The following is a 15,033-nucleotide window of genomic DNA, read 5'->3' on the forward strand; positions in this document are numbered from 1 at the left end:
GGATCCATGCTGGGTGTGGAGCCTACTTAAAAACAAAGCAAAACAAAAAATAAAACCCCCCAAAACCAAACACACTATAGTGTACGGGATAGCTCCGCCCTCCCCCATCAAAGAATTATCTAGTAAAAGTCAAAATAGCAGCGCCCAGGTTGAGAAACTCTTGAGTTTGGAATGACCGCTTTGATGGCTGTGTTCTCACAAGGCAGGAACAGTGAGGTACAGAGCCGCGACATGGAGGGACTTGGCGTTGTGTCTGGGGCCGTCAGTACTTAGACAAGTAACCCCGGGTCATTCTGTGTTGAACTTGGCAAATACAAGGCAGCGAGTGTGGCAAGTCTACTGGTGGAAACTTGCCGGAGGCTGCCAGACAACCTAGTATCTTTGCTCAGATCACAATGTGGGGGGACGTTGGGGTGCTGCCCGGACTTCCTCCTCAGGGTCTTATCGCCATGCTGATGATGAACCCCAACATGCATTATCTGTATTATGCACTGTTTCAAAAATCGCACCACATTTTCTGTTCTCAACCAAATTCTTGTTTATTTCGTTGTTCATTAAAAAAATGTTATCCATCTTGACACAGTCGAGGTGCTTCTGCTTCTTTCTCTATAAAATGATGGAGTTTGGCAACAGGAGGGTTTCTCCAGTGCTGGTCCGTGCGGGCTGCAGAATCACCCGAGGAACTTTTTAACAAACGCAGGTCGCCAGGATAAACCCCGGGGGATTTGCCGGTGGGGTGGGACTCCGCCATCTAAACTCTTCTCAAAAATTCCTAAAGGACTCTAGTAAGTAGCCGACCGTGGTTTTGACCCATCAGACCCACTGAGTGATGAATTAATGACACTCAAGTGCAAACAGCAACTTCTCCAAGACATGTACAATCTTTGTCTCCAAGTGAACTTTCCTGTGCCCAAAGGGACTCCCGGGGTCATAGTCAGTCTGTCAAGCCGCTGGGTAGCCTTTGGCCAAAGATGTCTTCCATGGCGACTGTATCCAGGGACTCGGGGGCACTGGCTCCTGAGGCAGCCTCCATTCATGCGCCCATTCCTTTGGGAATTACCTGCTCAACAAAGGCTTACTTGCTCCTGTCACTGCCAGGCCCTCTGCTACGCACTGGGAACACAATATTGACAAAAACAGAGGCAATTTCTGCTCCCTTTGATCCTTTAGTATCCCAGTGGAGGGTAATAATAAGAAGCAACACCACAGATACCTCATTACAACTTAGTCGAGAACTATGAAAAACTGACTCTGACTGGGAGCTTTAGGAAGGAATTTTTGAGAAACTAGCCTTAAGCTGAGATTTGAAAGACAATGGCTGTATTTATCGAGGACAGTATGGCACATACTGTTCTAGGCGCTTCCGTAGAAACCAAGGCATTTAATCCTAACACAGCACCCTGTGGGGTGAGGGAAGTTCTGTTCTCATCCTCACTTACACACACAAAAAATGAGGCACAGGGTAAGTCATTTGCCCAAGGCCACGGCCAGGTAGTGATGCCAAGATATAAACCTGAACAGTGTGAGTCCAGAGCCCACACTCTTAGGTACCACGTTCTGGGGCTTTCAGGATGAGGAGGGCTAACCAGGCAGGGCCTTTATGAAAAATTCCTTCCAGAAGTTTGACTCTGAGGGGTGGAGAGAGCCAATGGGGAGCTGAAGTGTCATGGGAGTTGTGAGGATAGAAAGAAAGCACGTTTGCACTCTGCAGATTCTGAGAAGACCTTCTCCTCAACACTTGAAGGAAAAGGAGGACCAGGGAAGTTTAAGGAGGAGTCTCACAGCCGGACCTGGCAACTCGGGGCTCCTTCTCGGCAGCCTCACTCAGTCTCCCTACCTCTCTGCAGAAGGCCTCTTTGCTCCTCCCGGGTTCTGCAAACATGCTCAGGAGCTTCACAGAGACCACGGAGACCCTTCCAGAAGCTGGAAGTCTTCTGCATCCATGCAGGGAATGGGCTGGACCTGCGTAGTGAGCGCAGGTAATTTTGGCATCTAATGAAGCTCGTGAGGCTCGTGGCCTCACAAGCCTTCTGAAGCATGGAGATGCCCCTTCTTGGGAAATGTCTTAATTTACAGAGAGGGACCTGAGACAAATGTGCTTCAAGCCTGTGACGTGTCTTGATATTCTACCGTACAGTGTGTGCTCTTGGGAATGTTGGAGAAATACATCAGCCACTCATTACATTAAAAAAATCCCAAATATTGTGTTCCGTCATAGGCCTCATGTCTGGACACTTGGTTGGCGAAGTGACTAGCCCCAGGTCCCAAGATCTGATTTGGAGTTGCTGTTTGCTACAAGGCAAGGAAGCAGGTGTAGTGATCGCCCTGACGAGGATAAGGAGACTGAGCGTATCTGGGTCTTAGCAAATATCAGCGGCGTTTCACCGAAGAGCAGCAGGAAAGGTGGTGACAGAGGGACCAGATGGGAATGGCTGCCGCTGCCTCTGCCTGCGAGGCTGTGGGGAAGCCATACAACTGCCCGCCAGTAGAGAGAACAGGGGGGCGTTCTCTCCGCTCTGGAAATGGGTTCACCACAGAGAGCTGCTATTCCCCCAGACTATGCCTTCCCAGCCAGGAGTCGAGGAGCCGCGTCCCCTCTGCCTCCTTGGCGAGGAGCGGCTGCTGAGCCGTGGTCTCCCGCCTTCTGGTGTCCAGCTGCCTCAACATGGTAGCTTCTGGGATGATAAACGGGATGCTCTTAGGGCACAACCCACTCTGCTCTTGGATGTGACTATTTCTCAGGGGAACCTGAGGCTACACAAACCTGGCACATGGCGTCCTGTGGCTGAAGGCTCCTCACCTTGCAGGAGGAGAGTAAGGGGTCAGACACCTCTGCCAATGGTATCTGCCACCCGAGCAACTGTAGGACCAGAAACTCAAGCTTGCCTTGTTCACCGCTCTTTCTCTGGCCCTGGGGTGCCCCCTCATCAACAAGGCCTTCAACCAGGAGGCTGCTGGCTGCTTAGGCAGAGGCTGGCTGACATCCATGGAGGGCGCCATCTTGCTCACCTGATTACTAAGAGCTTCCTATGCAGCGCTGCTCTTTGCTGACAGTCACACGGGATACAATTATTGTCACACTTGGGACTCATTCTGTGAGGATCTTATGTACAACTCTCTCCCAGACGTTGCCATTCCTTCCGAGCTTCTAGCTCGGCCAGCCAGATGTTCAGCTGCTGCCCAGGAATTAGTGAAGAGCCGGGACTCTAGACCCTATCTCCTTTCAGGAACCCAAAGCTCTGCTCGTTGCAAAGATTCCTCTGTCCTGTAGGGCCACTCAGTCTTCTGTCTTGTTGGAGACTATTGTGTGGAACCTTTTGAAAACCAGACTCAACTTCTTCTCAGTCAGCTGGTGATGTATGATGGCAAGGTTAAGGCACACGGCTACCGACGTCTCATGGCCAGGTAGTCTGTCTTCACCAGGCACAGCAGCAAGTTAGGAGCTCTTTCTCAAGAGAAGAATATTAATGGCCAGAGAGAGCTTGACTTTGATCCCTGACCTCTGGGGCCTATTAGGGCTTGTCACCGGCTCCACAGGGCATCTTGGGCTGCTCCAGGGGCTTGGCATACCAGCAGATCACTTGGGTCCCAGGGGCCTAGTGGCAAGCTAGATCCCTGGAGGACCCTCTCTTGCTCTGAACTTCCAGTAACAGCTCTCAAAGGCACACCTCAGAACCACGAGAGCTGCTTCCTCTTCTGTGACCAGAAAGTCGCCTGTCAGTATGGGTACTCAGCTTTGCAGCTGCTAACCCCTAAGCCATGCTTCTACTGCCATGTTTTGGAAGCCAGTAGAGCTAGGAACTGGCCATGATCAGGAAGTCAACACAGTCAAAAACAGCCACGGCCAGAAAGCTTCCCAGGAGAACCGGATGTATCCAAGAGGTTTTCCAGAAGATACTACAGAAGCAGCAGAGGTTTCGTGTTTACCTCCCTTCTGCCTTCCAAATCTCACCCAAAATGCCTGTTTGATAGAATCTTAAATCACAGTCATAACCTGTGTTAACATGTTAGGGCGGCCATAACAAAACACCAAAGCCTGCGGAGCTTAAAGAACAGACATTTATTTTTTATTTATTGATTTTCTTCAATTGAGGAATAACTGACCTATAGTAATGTATCAGTTTCAGGTGCACCATATAGAGATTTGACATCTGTATAGATTGTGAAATAATCACCACAAGAAGTCTAGTTAACAACCATCTCCTCACATAGTTACATTTTTTCTTTGCGGTGAGAAATTTTTTTAAAAAGAGAGATTGATCTATTTATTTATTTATCTCTTTACGTGTGAGGTGAGGGGTAGAGACTCTCAAGCACACCCCATGCCAAGTGAGGAGCGCGATGTAGGGCTCCATCTCACAACCCTGAGATCATGACCTGAGCCCACCAAGAGTCAGACACTTAACCATCTGCGCCACCCAGGTGCCCCTCTTGTGGTGAGAACTTTTTAAAGTTCTCTTCAATTTAGCAATTCTCAAATATTCAGTCCAGTAACAAATGTTTCTTTCCTCCCCGTTCTGGAAGCTGGAAATTCAAGATGGAAGGGCGGCTGAACTGGTTTCTCCTGAGGCCTCCCCCTCAGCTGTGGCTTGTGGGTGGCCATCTTGCCAGGCTCTCACATGGCCTCTCTCTGTGCGTGCACACCTCTGGCCTTTCTCCCTCTCCTTGGAAGCACACGAATTCTACTGGATGAGGGCCTCGCGCTGATGATCCCATGCAACCTTAATTATATCTTTAAAGCCCTGTCTCCGAATGCAGTCCCACAAGGGAGTTAGGGCTTCAACCTGTGAATTCTTGGGAATGTAATTCAGCTCCTCCGAGGACGCTAGCTGCAAATGAAGCAAAGGAAGGTAGCGTTTGGCTTTCTAGACTCCACAGAGCAGTAGCTGGAGATGGAGAGGGATCATTCCGGCCGGTCCCCTGCCTCTCACCCACGGCTGCTGGGAGGAGTCGCTGGTCAGGGGCCTCCAGCCGGCGAGCCTGGACCCCGCCTGGGTCACAGTGCATCAGCATCCCATCTGGAGCACTTCCAGGTACCCCCAGCTTTCTCCAGGCTCTGCACAGATGTGATGCAAAGCAGCCTCATTTTTTCCTGGGCTCAGGGAGAGTTCAATGGGACCTAAGAACATCCTTCTAGCTAGCAGTATTGAACCTAACCTCCTTCTCCACCCTTTGGAAGTAGGTAAGTGGACTGGGAACCACACTAACCCTCTCCTCAATTTTCTTGTCATGCCGCCGGGGCTCCCGGTGCACCTCCAGGGATCCAGGGTCTCTCCAACTTCTTGTCTCTTTGAAGTAGACACTATTCCTAGCCCTGTTTTTGGTCTCAGGAGCCCTCTCCACCTTCAAAATTACTTGGGGCCCCACAGAGCCTTTGTTTATTGTGTGGGTCACTGTGTTAGAAACTAAAATGGAGAGAAATTTTATTTTTTTTATTTTTAAAGATTTTATTTATTTATTGGACAGACAGGGATCACAAGCAGGCAGAGGCAGGCAGAGAGGGGAGGAAGCAGGCTCCCTGCTAAGCAAAGAGCCCCAGGGGGGCTCGATCCCAGGACCCCAGGATCATGACCTGAGCCGAAGGCAGAGGCTCCAACCCACTGAGCAACCCAGGCGCCCCCGGAGGGAAATTTTAAACACTTCTTTACTAATGTATTCAAATGTAATGTATTACATGCCGGCATAACATATTTTTATGGAAAATATAATTTCAAAACCAAAAGTAAGAGTAAGAGGAATGTCATTGTGTTTCAGTTTTGAAATCTCTTTAATGTCCAGCTTAATACATCTGTTTCTTTTCTATCTGCTACTGCTTTCTGTCTGCTGCAATATGATACATTGTGGAGATTCTGGAAATCTCCAGTGTTTACTCACAAGGGACTGAGAGAGTAAAAAAAAAAAGAAAGAAATAATGACTTGTTATTAAAAAATAGTTTTGACCTTGTGGGTCCCCTGGAAGGCGCTCAGGGACTCGAGGAGTTGTAAGGGGGGGTGGTACCCAAATTATACTGTGAGAATTACTGCCCGAAGTCAGCATGTAAATGAAAGCAATGTATGCCTGGTGTGTAGCCGGCCTAAAAGAGGGGAGCCACGGTGAAGCCCGATGCGAACAGCTTCCAGCAGGAATTGCTCATTTACAACAATGAAGAACGTGGTAAGATGCCCACCCAAGGTTTAGGGGAGTGTGAAAAGAAGTAGAGAAAAAGAGAGACAAGACAATTGGAGTACCCTTGGGTGAGAATCAGAAAGAAAAATGACACTTTCCTACATAATATTGGAAATCTCTAAAAGAGAACAGAACTGAGCCAGAATCACAGCATCTGGAACTCTCTGCTCGAGAATGCCAGAAGGAAGGCAGGCAAGGGAGAGGCAAAGTGTAGCAGCTGGGGCATCTGAGATGCGGGAAGAGAAGAGGTTTGTCTTCCATTTTTTTTAAAAAAGATTTTTATTTATTTGACAGAGAGATCACAAGTAGGCAGAGAGGCAGGCAGAGAGAGAGAGGGGGAAGCAGGCCCCCCGCTGAGCAGAGAGCCCAATGCAGGGCTTGATCCCAGGACCCTGAGGTCATGACCTGAGCTGAAGGCAGAGGCTCAACCCACTGAGCCACCCCGGTAGTTTCAGAATTCAGAACCAGAGCAGACTGTAGTGGTTATCTCTTCCATGAAGGCATCTTACAGCGCGACAGCTGAAGCTCGGAGAGGTTGTTACCCCTCCGGGTTCACACACCTGTCGTCACAGAGTCAGCCCCAAAAGCTGTTCTTCCTGCTCGCCCGTATGAGCAGGACAAAAGAGCAAAATAAACCCTCTGTCTCTCTCCCTCTCTTTCCTTGCATGTACTCATATGCAGACAACATACGCATGTTCATGGGTTGTTTTTTTTCCATTACTTTCCAAATTTCCTATTAATGAAGTCTAGGGAAATCAGTATGGCCTGCCTCGGTTTCTCTTAGCTCCTTTGTGCACACAACATGATGCCGCGACAGCCATAGCAACAGTCTGAGGCCTGTAGAAACCATCTGTGTTGTAGCCAACTTCCAACCACCCTTCCCCCTTTGGTGAGAAAAGTGAGTTCTGGTCTCCGCTCCCTTTGAGTAGAAGGAAGAGATGTGCAGATGTACAAGTTGTAGGCTGCATGCGTTCGGGCGGCCACAAGAGGGCAGCACCTGAAAGGGCAGCGCTGGGTCCCTTGGCAACTCGCCAGAAGCTTCCTAGGAAAACTGTAGCCTTGCTCAACCGCTGATTAGAAGAGTCGGCGGCCTATTCTGGGTTTCCTCTTAAATGGCCTCCTGCTAGGAAAATTAGACCATTATCCTGAGGACCGGAATAAGGTTGCCACTGGATCCTTTTGGAAATGTAACTGTTATTTCTAATCTAATCTACTTGTAATTTTCAACTGAAAATAACTTATAATCTTAGTGATTTCCATTGCCTTGTTTCTGAGGAAGTTGAAATGAACCTTATATTTCATTTATTTTTCCAATTGTTAAGACGAGGACTGCCTGACCTCAGAGTTCTGGATCGTTAACACCCAGTGCTTCAGACAAATGCCCAGACATGCCCTCTCCACCGCCCCCTACCCAAGCTAAGGGATGATGCTGACTCCTTGGTGACAGAACTCCTTGGCAGGCACTGGCATTCCTGGATCAGAGGGCAGCTGGGCCGACTGCTCAGTCCCAGGCCGGTCTAGGGGTTTCAGGACCTGTGGTCTGATCCGACTGTGGGGCCAGCCCAGAGATATCAGGAACCTGAGGAAAGACCTGGAACCCGACCCCCTTGGGAGCGAGGGAAGTTCTGAGTGCGGAGTCACTTGGTGGCCCTGACTGAAGCAGAGCCCAGGGAGGTTTCTGTAAGTCTCTATCTCCAGTGTCGCCCCCAGACCCGCAGCACCTGGGAGCTTGTCGGAAACGCACAGGCTCTGTGTCTACCCCAGACCAGCAGTGTTGGAGCCTTGGCAGCTGGGGCCCGGCGGTCAGTGCTGCAGCGGGGCCTCCGGATAATTCTGATAAACGCGCAAGCTTGAGAAGCAGCAAAACAGCATTTCAGTGGCAATGTTCATGGTTGCCGCGCCAGGGGAAGCTTGAAGTAAATTCTGGAGGAAACATGCGAGAGAATATAGGAAAAAGAATAAAAACAGGAGAAAGACATTTTCAAGCAGGTGTAGAATGGAAGGGCTTCTCCTACCCCGCCAGGGTGTGTGAGAGAGGCTAGCTGCACCTGCTCCGTGGTATGGTCAGAAACTTCTTACCTGTCTAGAGCTTTCCACTCTCCTATATCAAATGTATTTGGCTAAAAACAACTTTTGTGGCAGTGACCTTTTATTCAGCTAATATCACTCCCCTCACTGCCTCCAAAGCACACAGAGAAATTGGAGGGCTGATGAAAATCTTTCAAGTCCACTAAATACTAAAGCCTTCCCAAACACTGTGTACTTTTCAGAGAGAGTTTCTTTTTATTGGGATTTCGGATTATTGAAAGGTTATCTGTGTCCTGTTCCTAGAGGCATCAGAGCAAAACAAAAGAGAGAGGAACATATCGTGATACGCGCTGTATGCTGTTCTCCCTCAGCTAGCCATGCTTGTCCGACCACTGTGTGGGCCGGAAGAATCTGAAGTCATTCCAGAAAGTACCACCGTGAGCCCGGGAGCCTGAAGCTGATGCAGTGGGTTGCTCAGCAGCCCTCCCCAGAACGAGAAAGTTCTCTCGTGTGAAGTGACTACTTCCAGATCTCTGCAGCTCTAGCTATGAGAGGCGCATGTGATGGCCTCGTGCCTCAGTTTCCCTTTCTGGACAGTGAGAACTTCAGGGCCTCAGTCCCTCTGACAGCCCTATGGCCCTTCTGCCCAACTCTTCATTCTCCCTTCTCCTGTTGCCCGCCTTGCTTTATTCTGTGTCATGGCCATCTCTGCTCCTTGAAATGTCTGCTCTAATCCACATATTTTGTGCTGTTCCACAATGTTAAATTAATATTCATTTAATTCAGCAAGCTGCTTGTCTGTCTTTTTCGAAGCCCATGAAATCTCTGCCTTGAGGTATAGAGTTAGAAGTTAGAAGTCCCGGTTTTCAATCTCTAAGTAAGGTACCTGAGTTGAGCCTTAGTTTCCCCATCTGTACGGTGCTTACTACATGCCAGACAGGAATATCTCCTTAATCCTCATAGGAATATCTCCTTAATCCACACAGCTCTTAAATGGACAGAGGCAGGGTTCCAGTCAGGCAACTGACCCTAGAGGCAGTGCCCTCAGTGAGTCTCATTATTAACACTGGCTCTTCCTGCCTTGCAGTTTTGTTATAAGAAGGAAATGAGGGATGCCCGAGTGGCTCAGTCAGTCAGGTGGCTGCCTTCGGCTCAGGTCATGATCTCAGGGTCCTGGGATCGAGTCCTTCATTGGGTTCCCTGCTCAGTGGGGAGCCTGCTTCTCCCTCTGCCTGCCGTTCCCCCGGCTTGTGCTCACTCTCTGTCTCTAGTAAATAAATAAAATCTAAAAAAAAGAAAGAAAAAAGGAAATGAGACAGCATCTGTAAGAAAATTTGAAAAAGTTAAACCCCCTAAAAAGGGAAGGAAGTGTGCTCTACTTTTTTCGAGCTAGTAGGAGACACCACAACCACCCTCCCCGTCCAGTTTCTGTTCCCGTTCAAGTTGTCTCATCGTACAACTTAACCAAAGTGGTCAAATAAGAGGGAACAAGAGGAAAATGATTTTAGAAGTCTGAAGCTCCAGGTCACAGACAGCAGTGAATGGAACTGCAGGCCGGTGAGGGGCCGAACAATAGGGCAGGCGTCCCTCCCCACTGAACCACGGGCCCCATCCACAGAGGAAAAACCATCCCCGTCTCTCTCACTCTGACTCCCTCCTCTAGCTTCATGCTTTCGTCCCCTCGTTGTGCCAGAGACTGCGGTTTGTGCACCCGCATCCACTCCCTCCTTCCTCCGTAACAGTGGACACTTCATAGCCAGGCACGCGGCTGCCCATGGGGATGCCATTTCCCAGCCTCCCTTGCGGGTGGGTCTGGATGTGTTGCTGTGGGTTGATCAACTAACCAATGTCCCGGCCTGGTGGGGGACGTTCATAATGGGGAGGGGGGGGCTATAGACGCGTAGGGAAGGGGGTGTGTGGGCGTCTCTGTCTCTTCGCTCAGGCTCAGCGTTGCTGTGCATCTGGAACTGCTCTCATGAAGTCCTTTAAAAGAAGGAACACACATTCTCCATTCAGAAAACTCAGACTAATGAGGGGAAAGGAAAAGAAATGAAACAAAGAAGGAAAACCACTCACCATTCTACTCTCCCAAGCCGGGGAAAGATGACTCTTAACATTTTGGAGTATAAACCTCCAGGATTTTTTTTTTCCTATGTACATGTTCACTTTTCCCTCTACACAAATTTAAATGTTTAAATTGGCCTCCAGAATAACTTCATTACTTCGTGTCTTAATATATCTGTGTTGTCACTGTTGATTTTTACATTACAAATGATAACTCTGAAAGCCCATGATAAGAAAAGTGGTTCCTTTGGTATTTGAAAAAAAAAAAAATGTGGGTTCACATAAAAGAGAAAAAAATCCCTCAGTAATGGCATGCATATAAGAAAAGGTTGCTATCTAAAAAAAACCTTTTAATATAGTTTACCGGAAATTCACATCTATTTATGTGCCAGTGCACATATTACTTTTTAAAAAAAGATTTTTACAATTTATTTATTTGAGAGAGAGAGAAAGAGATTGAGAGAATGCGTGGAGGGGCAGAAAGAGAAGCAGACCCTCTGCAGAACAGGGAGCCCAACTTGGGACTAGAACCCAGGACCCTGGGATCATGACCTGAGTTGAAGGCAGGTGCTTAACCCAGGTGCCTCCAATGTACGTATTTTGAATTCCTGACTCAACAATTGGAGACAGACTTGTTGTTTGCCTTACAAAATCCCAGCAGAGGCTGCCTGACGGCTGGCGCTGTGGGCAGAGATGAGCTGGCTGCTTATGAATGCGGCAACACTGACCTCATCTCTTCTGTTACTGGACTCCTTCCAAATTCAGACACAAACCAGCTCTGAAAGAATGCAGTTTCCCAGCGCTTCCCTGGCTGTCGAGCTTACATTACTTCTATGCCATGTCCTCTTAAAACGTACGTATGCTCTCTGCATCACAGAAGGACAAGACACCTAACTCTCTAACGTGTAGACCAGCAGGGACCTGTGCCTGGACCTCAGATGTGGGCAGAGGGAAACACAATTTCCTTCTATCCCCTTCCTATAGAGCGTGATCAGTAGCTAATGATCAATTTCTGATGCGGCCTGTTGTGGTTTGCCACTGCAGAAAGAGAACTTGAACTTGCTGCTGTGAACAGGGAGAGTGGGTTCAGTTAAGCCGGCTGGGGGATGCTTTCCAGAGGGGAGAGGGGGAAGGGGGCAGTTTAATCTGGTGCGGAAGTGAGCTTATTTAAGGAGTTGACATGGACTGAGGACACACCGTATACCCAAAGATGTGTTAATCCCTTTAGATGGATTTTTTAAAAGATTTTATTTATTTATTTGACAGACAGAGATCACAAGTAGGCAGAGGGCAGGCAGAGAGAGAGGGAGAAGCAAGCTCCCCGCCGAGCAGATAGCCGGATTCGGGGCTGGATCCCAGGACCCTGAGACCATGACCTGAACTGAAGGCAGAGGCTTAATCCACTGAGCCACTCAGGTGCCCTAGATGGATTTTTTTTTTTTTATAAAAAGATTTATTTATTTACTTAAAAGAGAGAGTGGGAGCACAGGGGGAGGAGTACATGGAGAGTACAAGCAGACTCCCCGCTGAATAGGGCGCGATTCCAGGACCCTGTGATCATGACTTGAGCTGAAATCAAGAGCTGGATGCTTAATGGACTGAGCTTCCCAGGCGCCCTTAGATGGTTTATTTTACTTGACTGAACCTAAAGGCACTACTATTAATGCTATAATATTGTTAAGCAAAGTGATACTCAGAGAGGTTAAGTGACTTGCCCAAGGACATACAGCTGGTAACTGACAGGTAAGTGGTTAGACCAAGGTCAGCTGATTCCTGGGCCTTTGCCCCTCATCAGCACTCAAACAAAGAATAGAATGCGGTCGTTGGGCAGGGACTCCAGGTGCTGACAACAGAAATGCAGTGATGGACCAGAGGCTTCGACCCTTTGAGTAACCCCGGTGCACCTGATACTTGCCCATTGGCAAGGATTTCGCCCTCCCTGACCCCCGCCAGTGGCAAGCTCACAGGGCTCTCTGAACCCTTCCGTGGCCTGACGCTTGCTCTCCTTGGTGTTCCAAAGAGAGGGCTCAGAGCCAGTGACCAGTGCAGGACCGGGCCCCTGGGGCATGTCCGACAATGAACATGATAAATCCACTCAAACTCTCCCTTCCCTTCAATTGTCTCCAAGGAGAGTGGGAAAGAGCGGAGCCTTCCACCCAGGCTGGGGGACTCTCCACAACCTCAGAAGGCTGCTGCTGGGATGCCTGACCATTGGTTTTTGGGCCAGGGGACTTAATCCACTTGAGGGAAAGAACTAGGAACCAAAACTTGAGACTTGACATCATGATGGCGCAATTTTTATTTTTTTTTTTTTAAGGACATGAACGCTGAAATTGGTCCGAGTCCCAAGCCTTGACTCCTGGATGCATGTCTTATTCCTCCAGTGACAGAATACACTCCTAGAAGGTGAACCATCTCTTCTCCTTCAGTAACATGCTCTTACCCCCTCTCAACACCCAGAATCTCTCCAGTTCATTAAATGGCACTGGGCAGCTCCATTCAAGTTGGTCTTTATCTTCCATATGGGCGTCAGTGGCTTCTGTATGAGCTTCATAGGGCTGCTGTAACAAATGCCACACCGGGGGTGCCTGGGGGGATCAGTGAGTTAAGCCTCTGCCTTCGGCTCGGGTCATGGTCCCAGGGTCCTGGGATCAGGCCCCACATCAGGCTCTCTGCTCAGCGGGGAGCCTGCTTCCCCCTCTCTCTCTGCCTGCCTCTCTGCCTACTTGTGATCTCTCTCTGTCAAATAAATAAATAAAAATCTTAAAAAAAAAAAAAAATGCCACACTGGGGGACTTCCAAACTAGAAGTTACTGTCTCAGTCCTAGAGGCCAGAAGTCCAAGATCAAGGTGTCCACAAAGCCTGAGGGTCGTGAGGGAGAATCTGTTCTGTGCCAATCTCCTTGCTCCTGGAAGTGCACTGGCTGTCTTTGGGACTCCTGTCTTCTGCTGGGTCACCCCAATTTCTGCCTTCATCTTCACAAGGCATTACTCCTATGTGCATGTCTGTGTCAAATTTCCCCAAATGTATAAGGACACCAGTCCTATTGGATTAGGGACCCACCCAACTCCAGTGTGATATCCTCTCATCATGATGCCATTTCCAAATAAGGCTGCATGCTGAGGTCCCGGGGTCAGGCCTTCAACATATGAATTCACGGGGAGCAAGAGAACACCTTTCTTTCTTTTTTTAAAGATTTTTAAAAAAGATTTATTTATTTTAATTTTAAAGTTTTTTTTAAAGGAAGGGATTCTTTTTTTCTCTCTCTTTTTAAAGATTTTATTATTTATTTGACAGAGCACACAAGCAGGAGGAGGAGCAGAAGAGGGAGAAGCAGACTCCCCGTTGAGCAAGGAGCCCAATGTGGGATTCGATCCCAGGACCCTAGGATTATGCCCTGAGCCAAAGGCAGAGGCTTCACCGACTGATTCACCCAGGTGCCCTAAGATTTTATTTATGTATCTATTCATTTGAGAGAGGGAGCGTACAAGCAGGGCAGGCAGGAGTAGAGAGAGGGAGAAGCAGGCTCCCCACAGAGCAGGACCCTGCGATCATGACCTGAGCTGAAGGCACACATTTAACCGACTGAGCCACCCAGGCGCCCTCAAAATACATTTCTAATAAGGCACTTCCAGAGGTTTTCTGGGAGAGTATTACCCACTGTGGAAGAGGATGTCATAAAAGCTATCTTTAACAAAAATGAAGGGACTGCTATCCAAGACAGTTGCCATTCAAGACAGTGACGTGCAAAATTATCCCCCCATAGAGAGACACCACAGCCAGCCCTGGCCGGGACCCGAGTGTGCGTTCATCCTCCGAGCCCACCATTATTTCAGTACCTTTTGATAAGGTGGTAGAAATCGCTGCTGTGGTGAGAATTTGCTTCCCCGCTTCACTCTGGCTCCATTGTCTCCAAGCCAGCAGCAGGAAGGCCCTTTCCTCCTCTCCCTGCTGGTAAGGGCCGGGTCTCAGCACCTCCACCTCGGACCTACTCAGGTGTGCAGCAAGGCACAGCAGAGCCCTACAGAGGGGAGGCATTCTCATCTGGGGCACAGCTTCTCCAGCCTGTCTCACACGGGATTTCTGACGCACTCTGTCGTTTGGATGTCCTCTGAAATGCAGTGCACCTGCCGCAAAACAGGCCCATGGGATGGTACATTGCTGACGTTTCCTGGAAATGCCCCTTTCTCAAAATCCAATCAGTGGAGCTGTTGGGGCCCAGTGAGAGATGATCGGCAAGTAGCCGGGACCCCATGGGTGACCAAGAGGCTTATGCACATGAGGCTACTTCCAATTCCGCGCATATGGGCTGGCTGCGTGCTAGGAGAGGAGGGGCCAAGGAGAGGGCTGTGGGCAGCGCCTGCCGGCACCGCTACCTGTGCCCCCCCGCCCGGCAGGTGCACTTACCCACCTCCCATCTCCATCATCTTGACCATTCCCCAAGAAAGAGCTCTAGAAAAGTTCCTCTGAGGGGCTCAATGTCTGCCTTAGGGTCAAGGCTTTCTTGTTTTTGACTTCCAAGGGTCATTTGTGTTTGACAGCAATGCATGCAGTATTGCATTCAGGCTGTGGCCAGACTTCTCCTCGTCTCCTGACCTGCTTTTCCTGAACCTCTAGGAAGTCTGGCTGGCCTGCTTATCCAGGATTCCTATTGTTTCTCAATCCCTGATGGCCCTGCCTTCCTCCCCGAAGTCCATGTTCTTCTCTAGGTTCTGTCTCAGCCTTCTGTCTGGTTTGCCTCAAACACCCTCAGTTCCCATGGAGCCCTCGTTGC

This window comes from Mustela nigripes, chromosome 8 (genome assembly GCF_022355385.1).
Source record: "Mustela nigripes isolate SB6536 chromosome 8, MUSNIG.SB6536, whole genome shotgun sequence".
In the NCBI taxonomy this organism is placed as follows: domain Eukaryota; kingdom Metazoa; phylum Chordata; class Mammalia; order Carnivora; family Mustelidae; genus Mustela; species Mustela nigripes.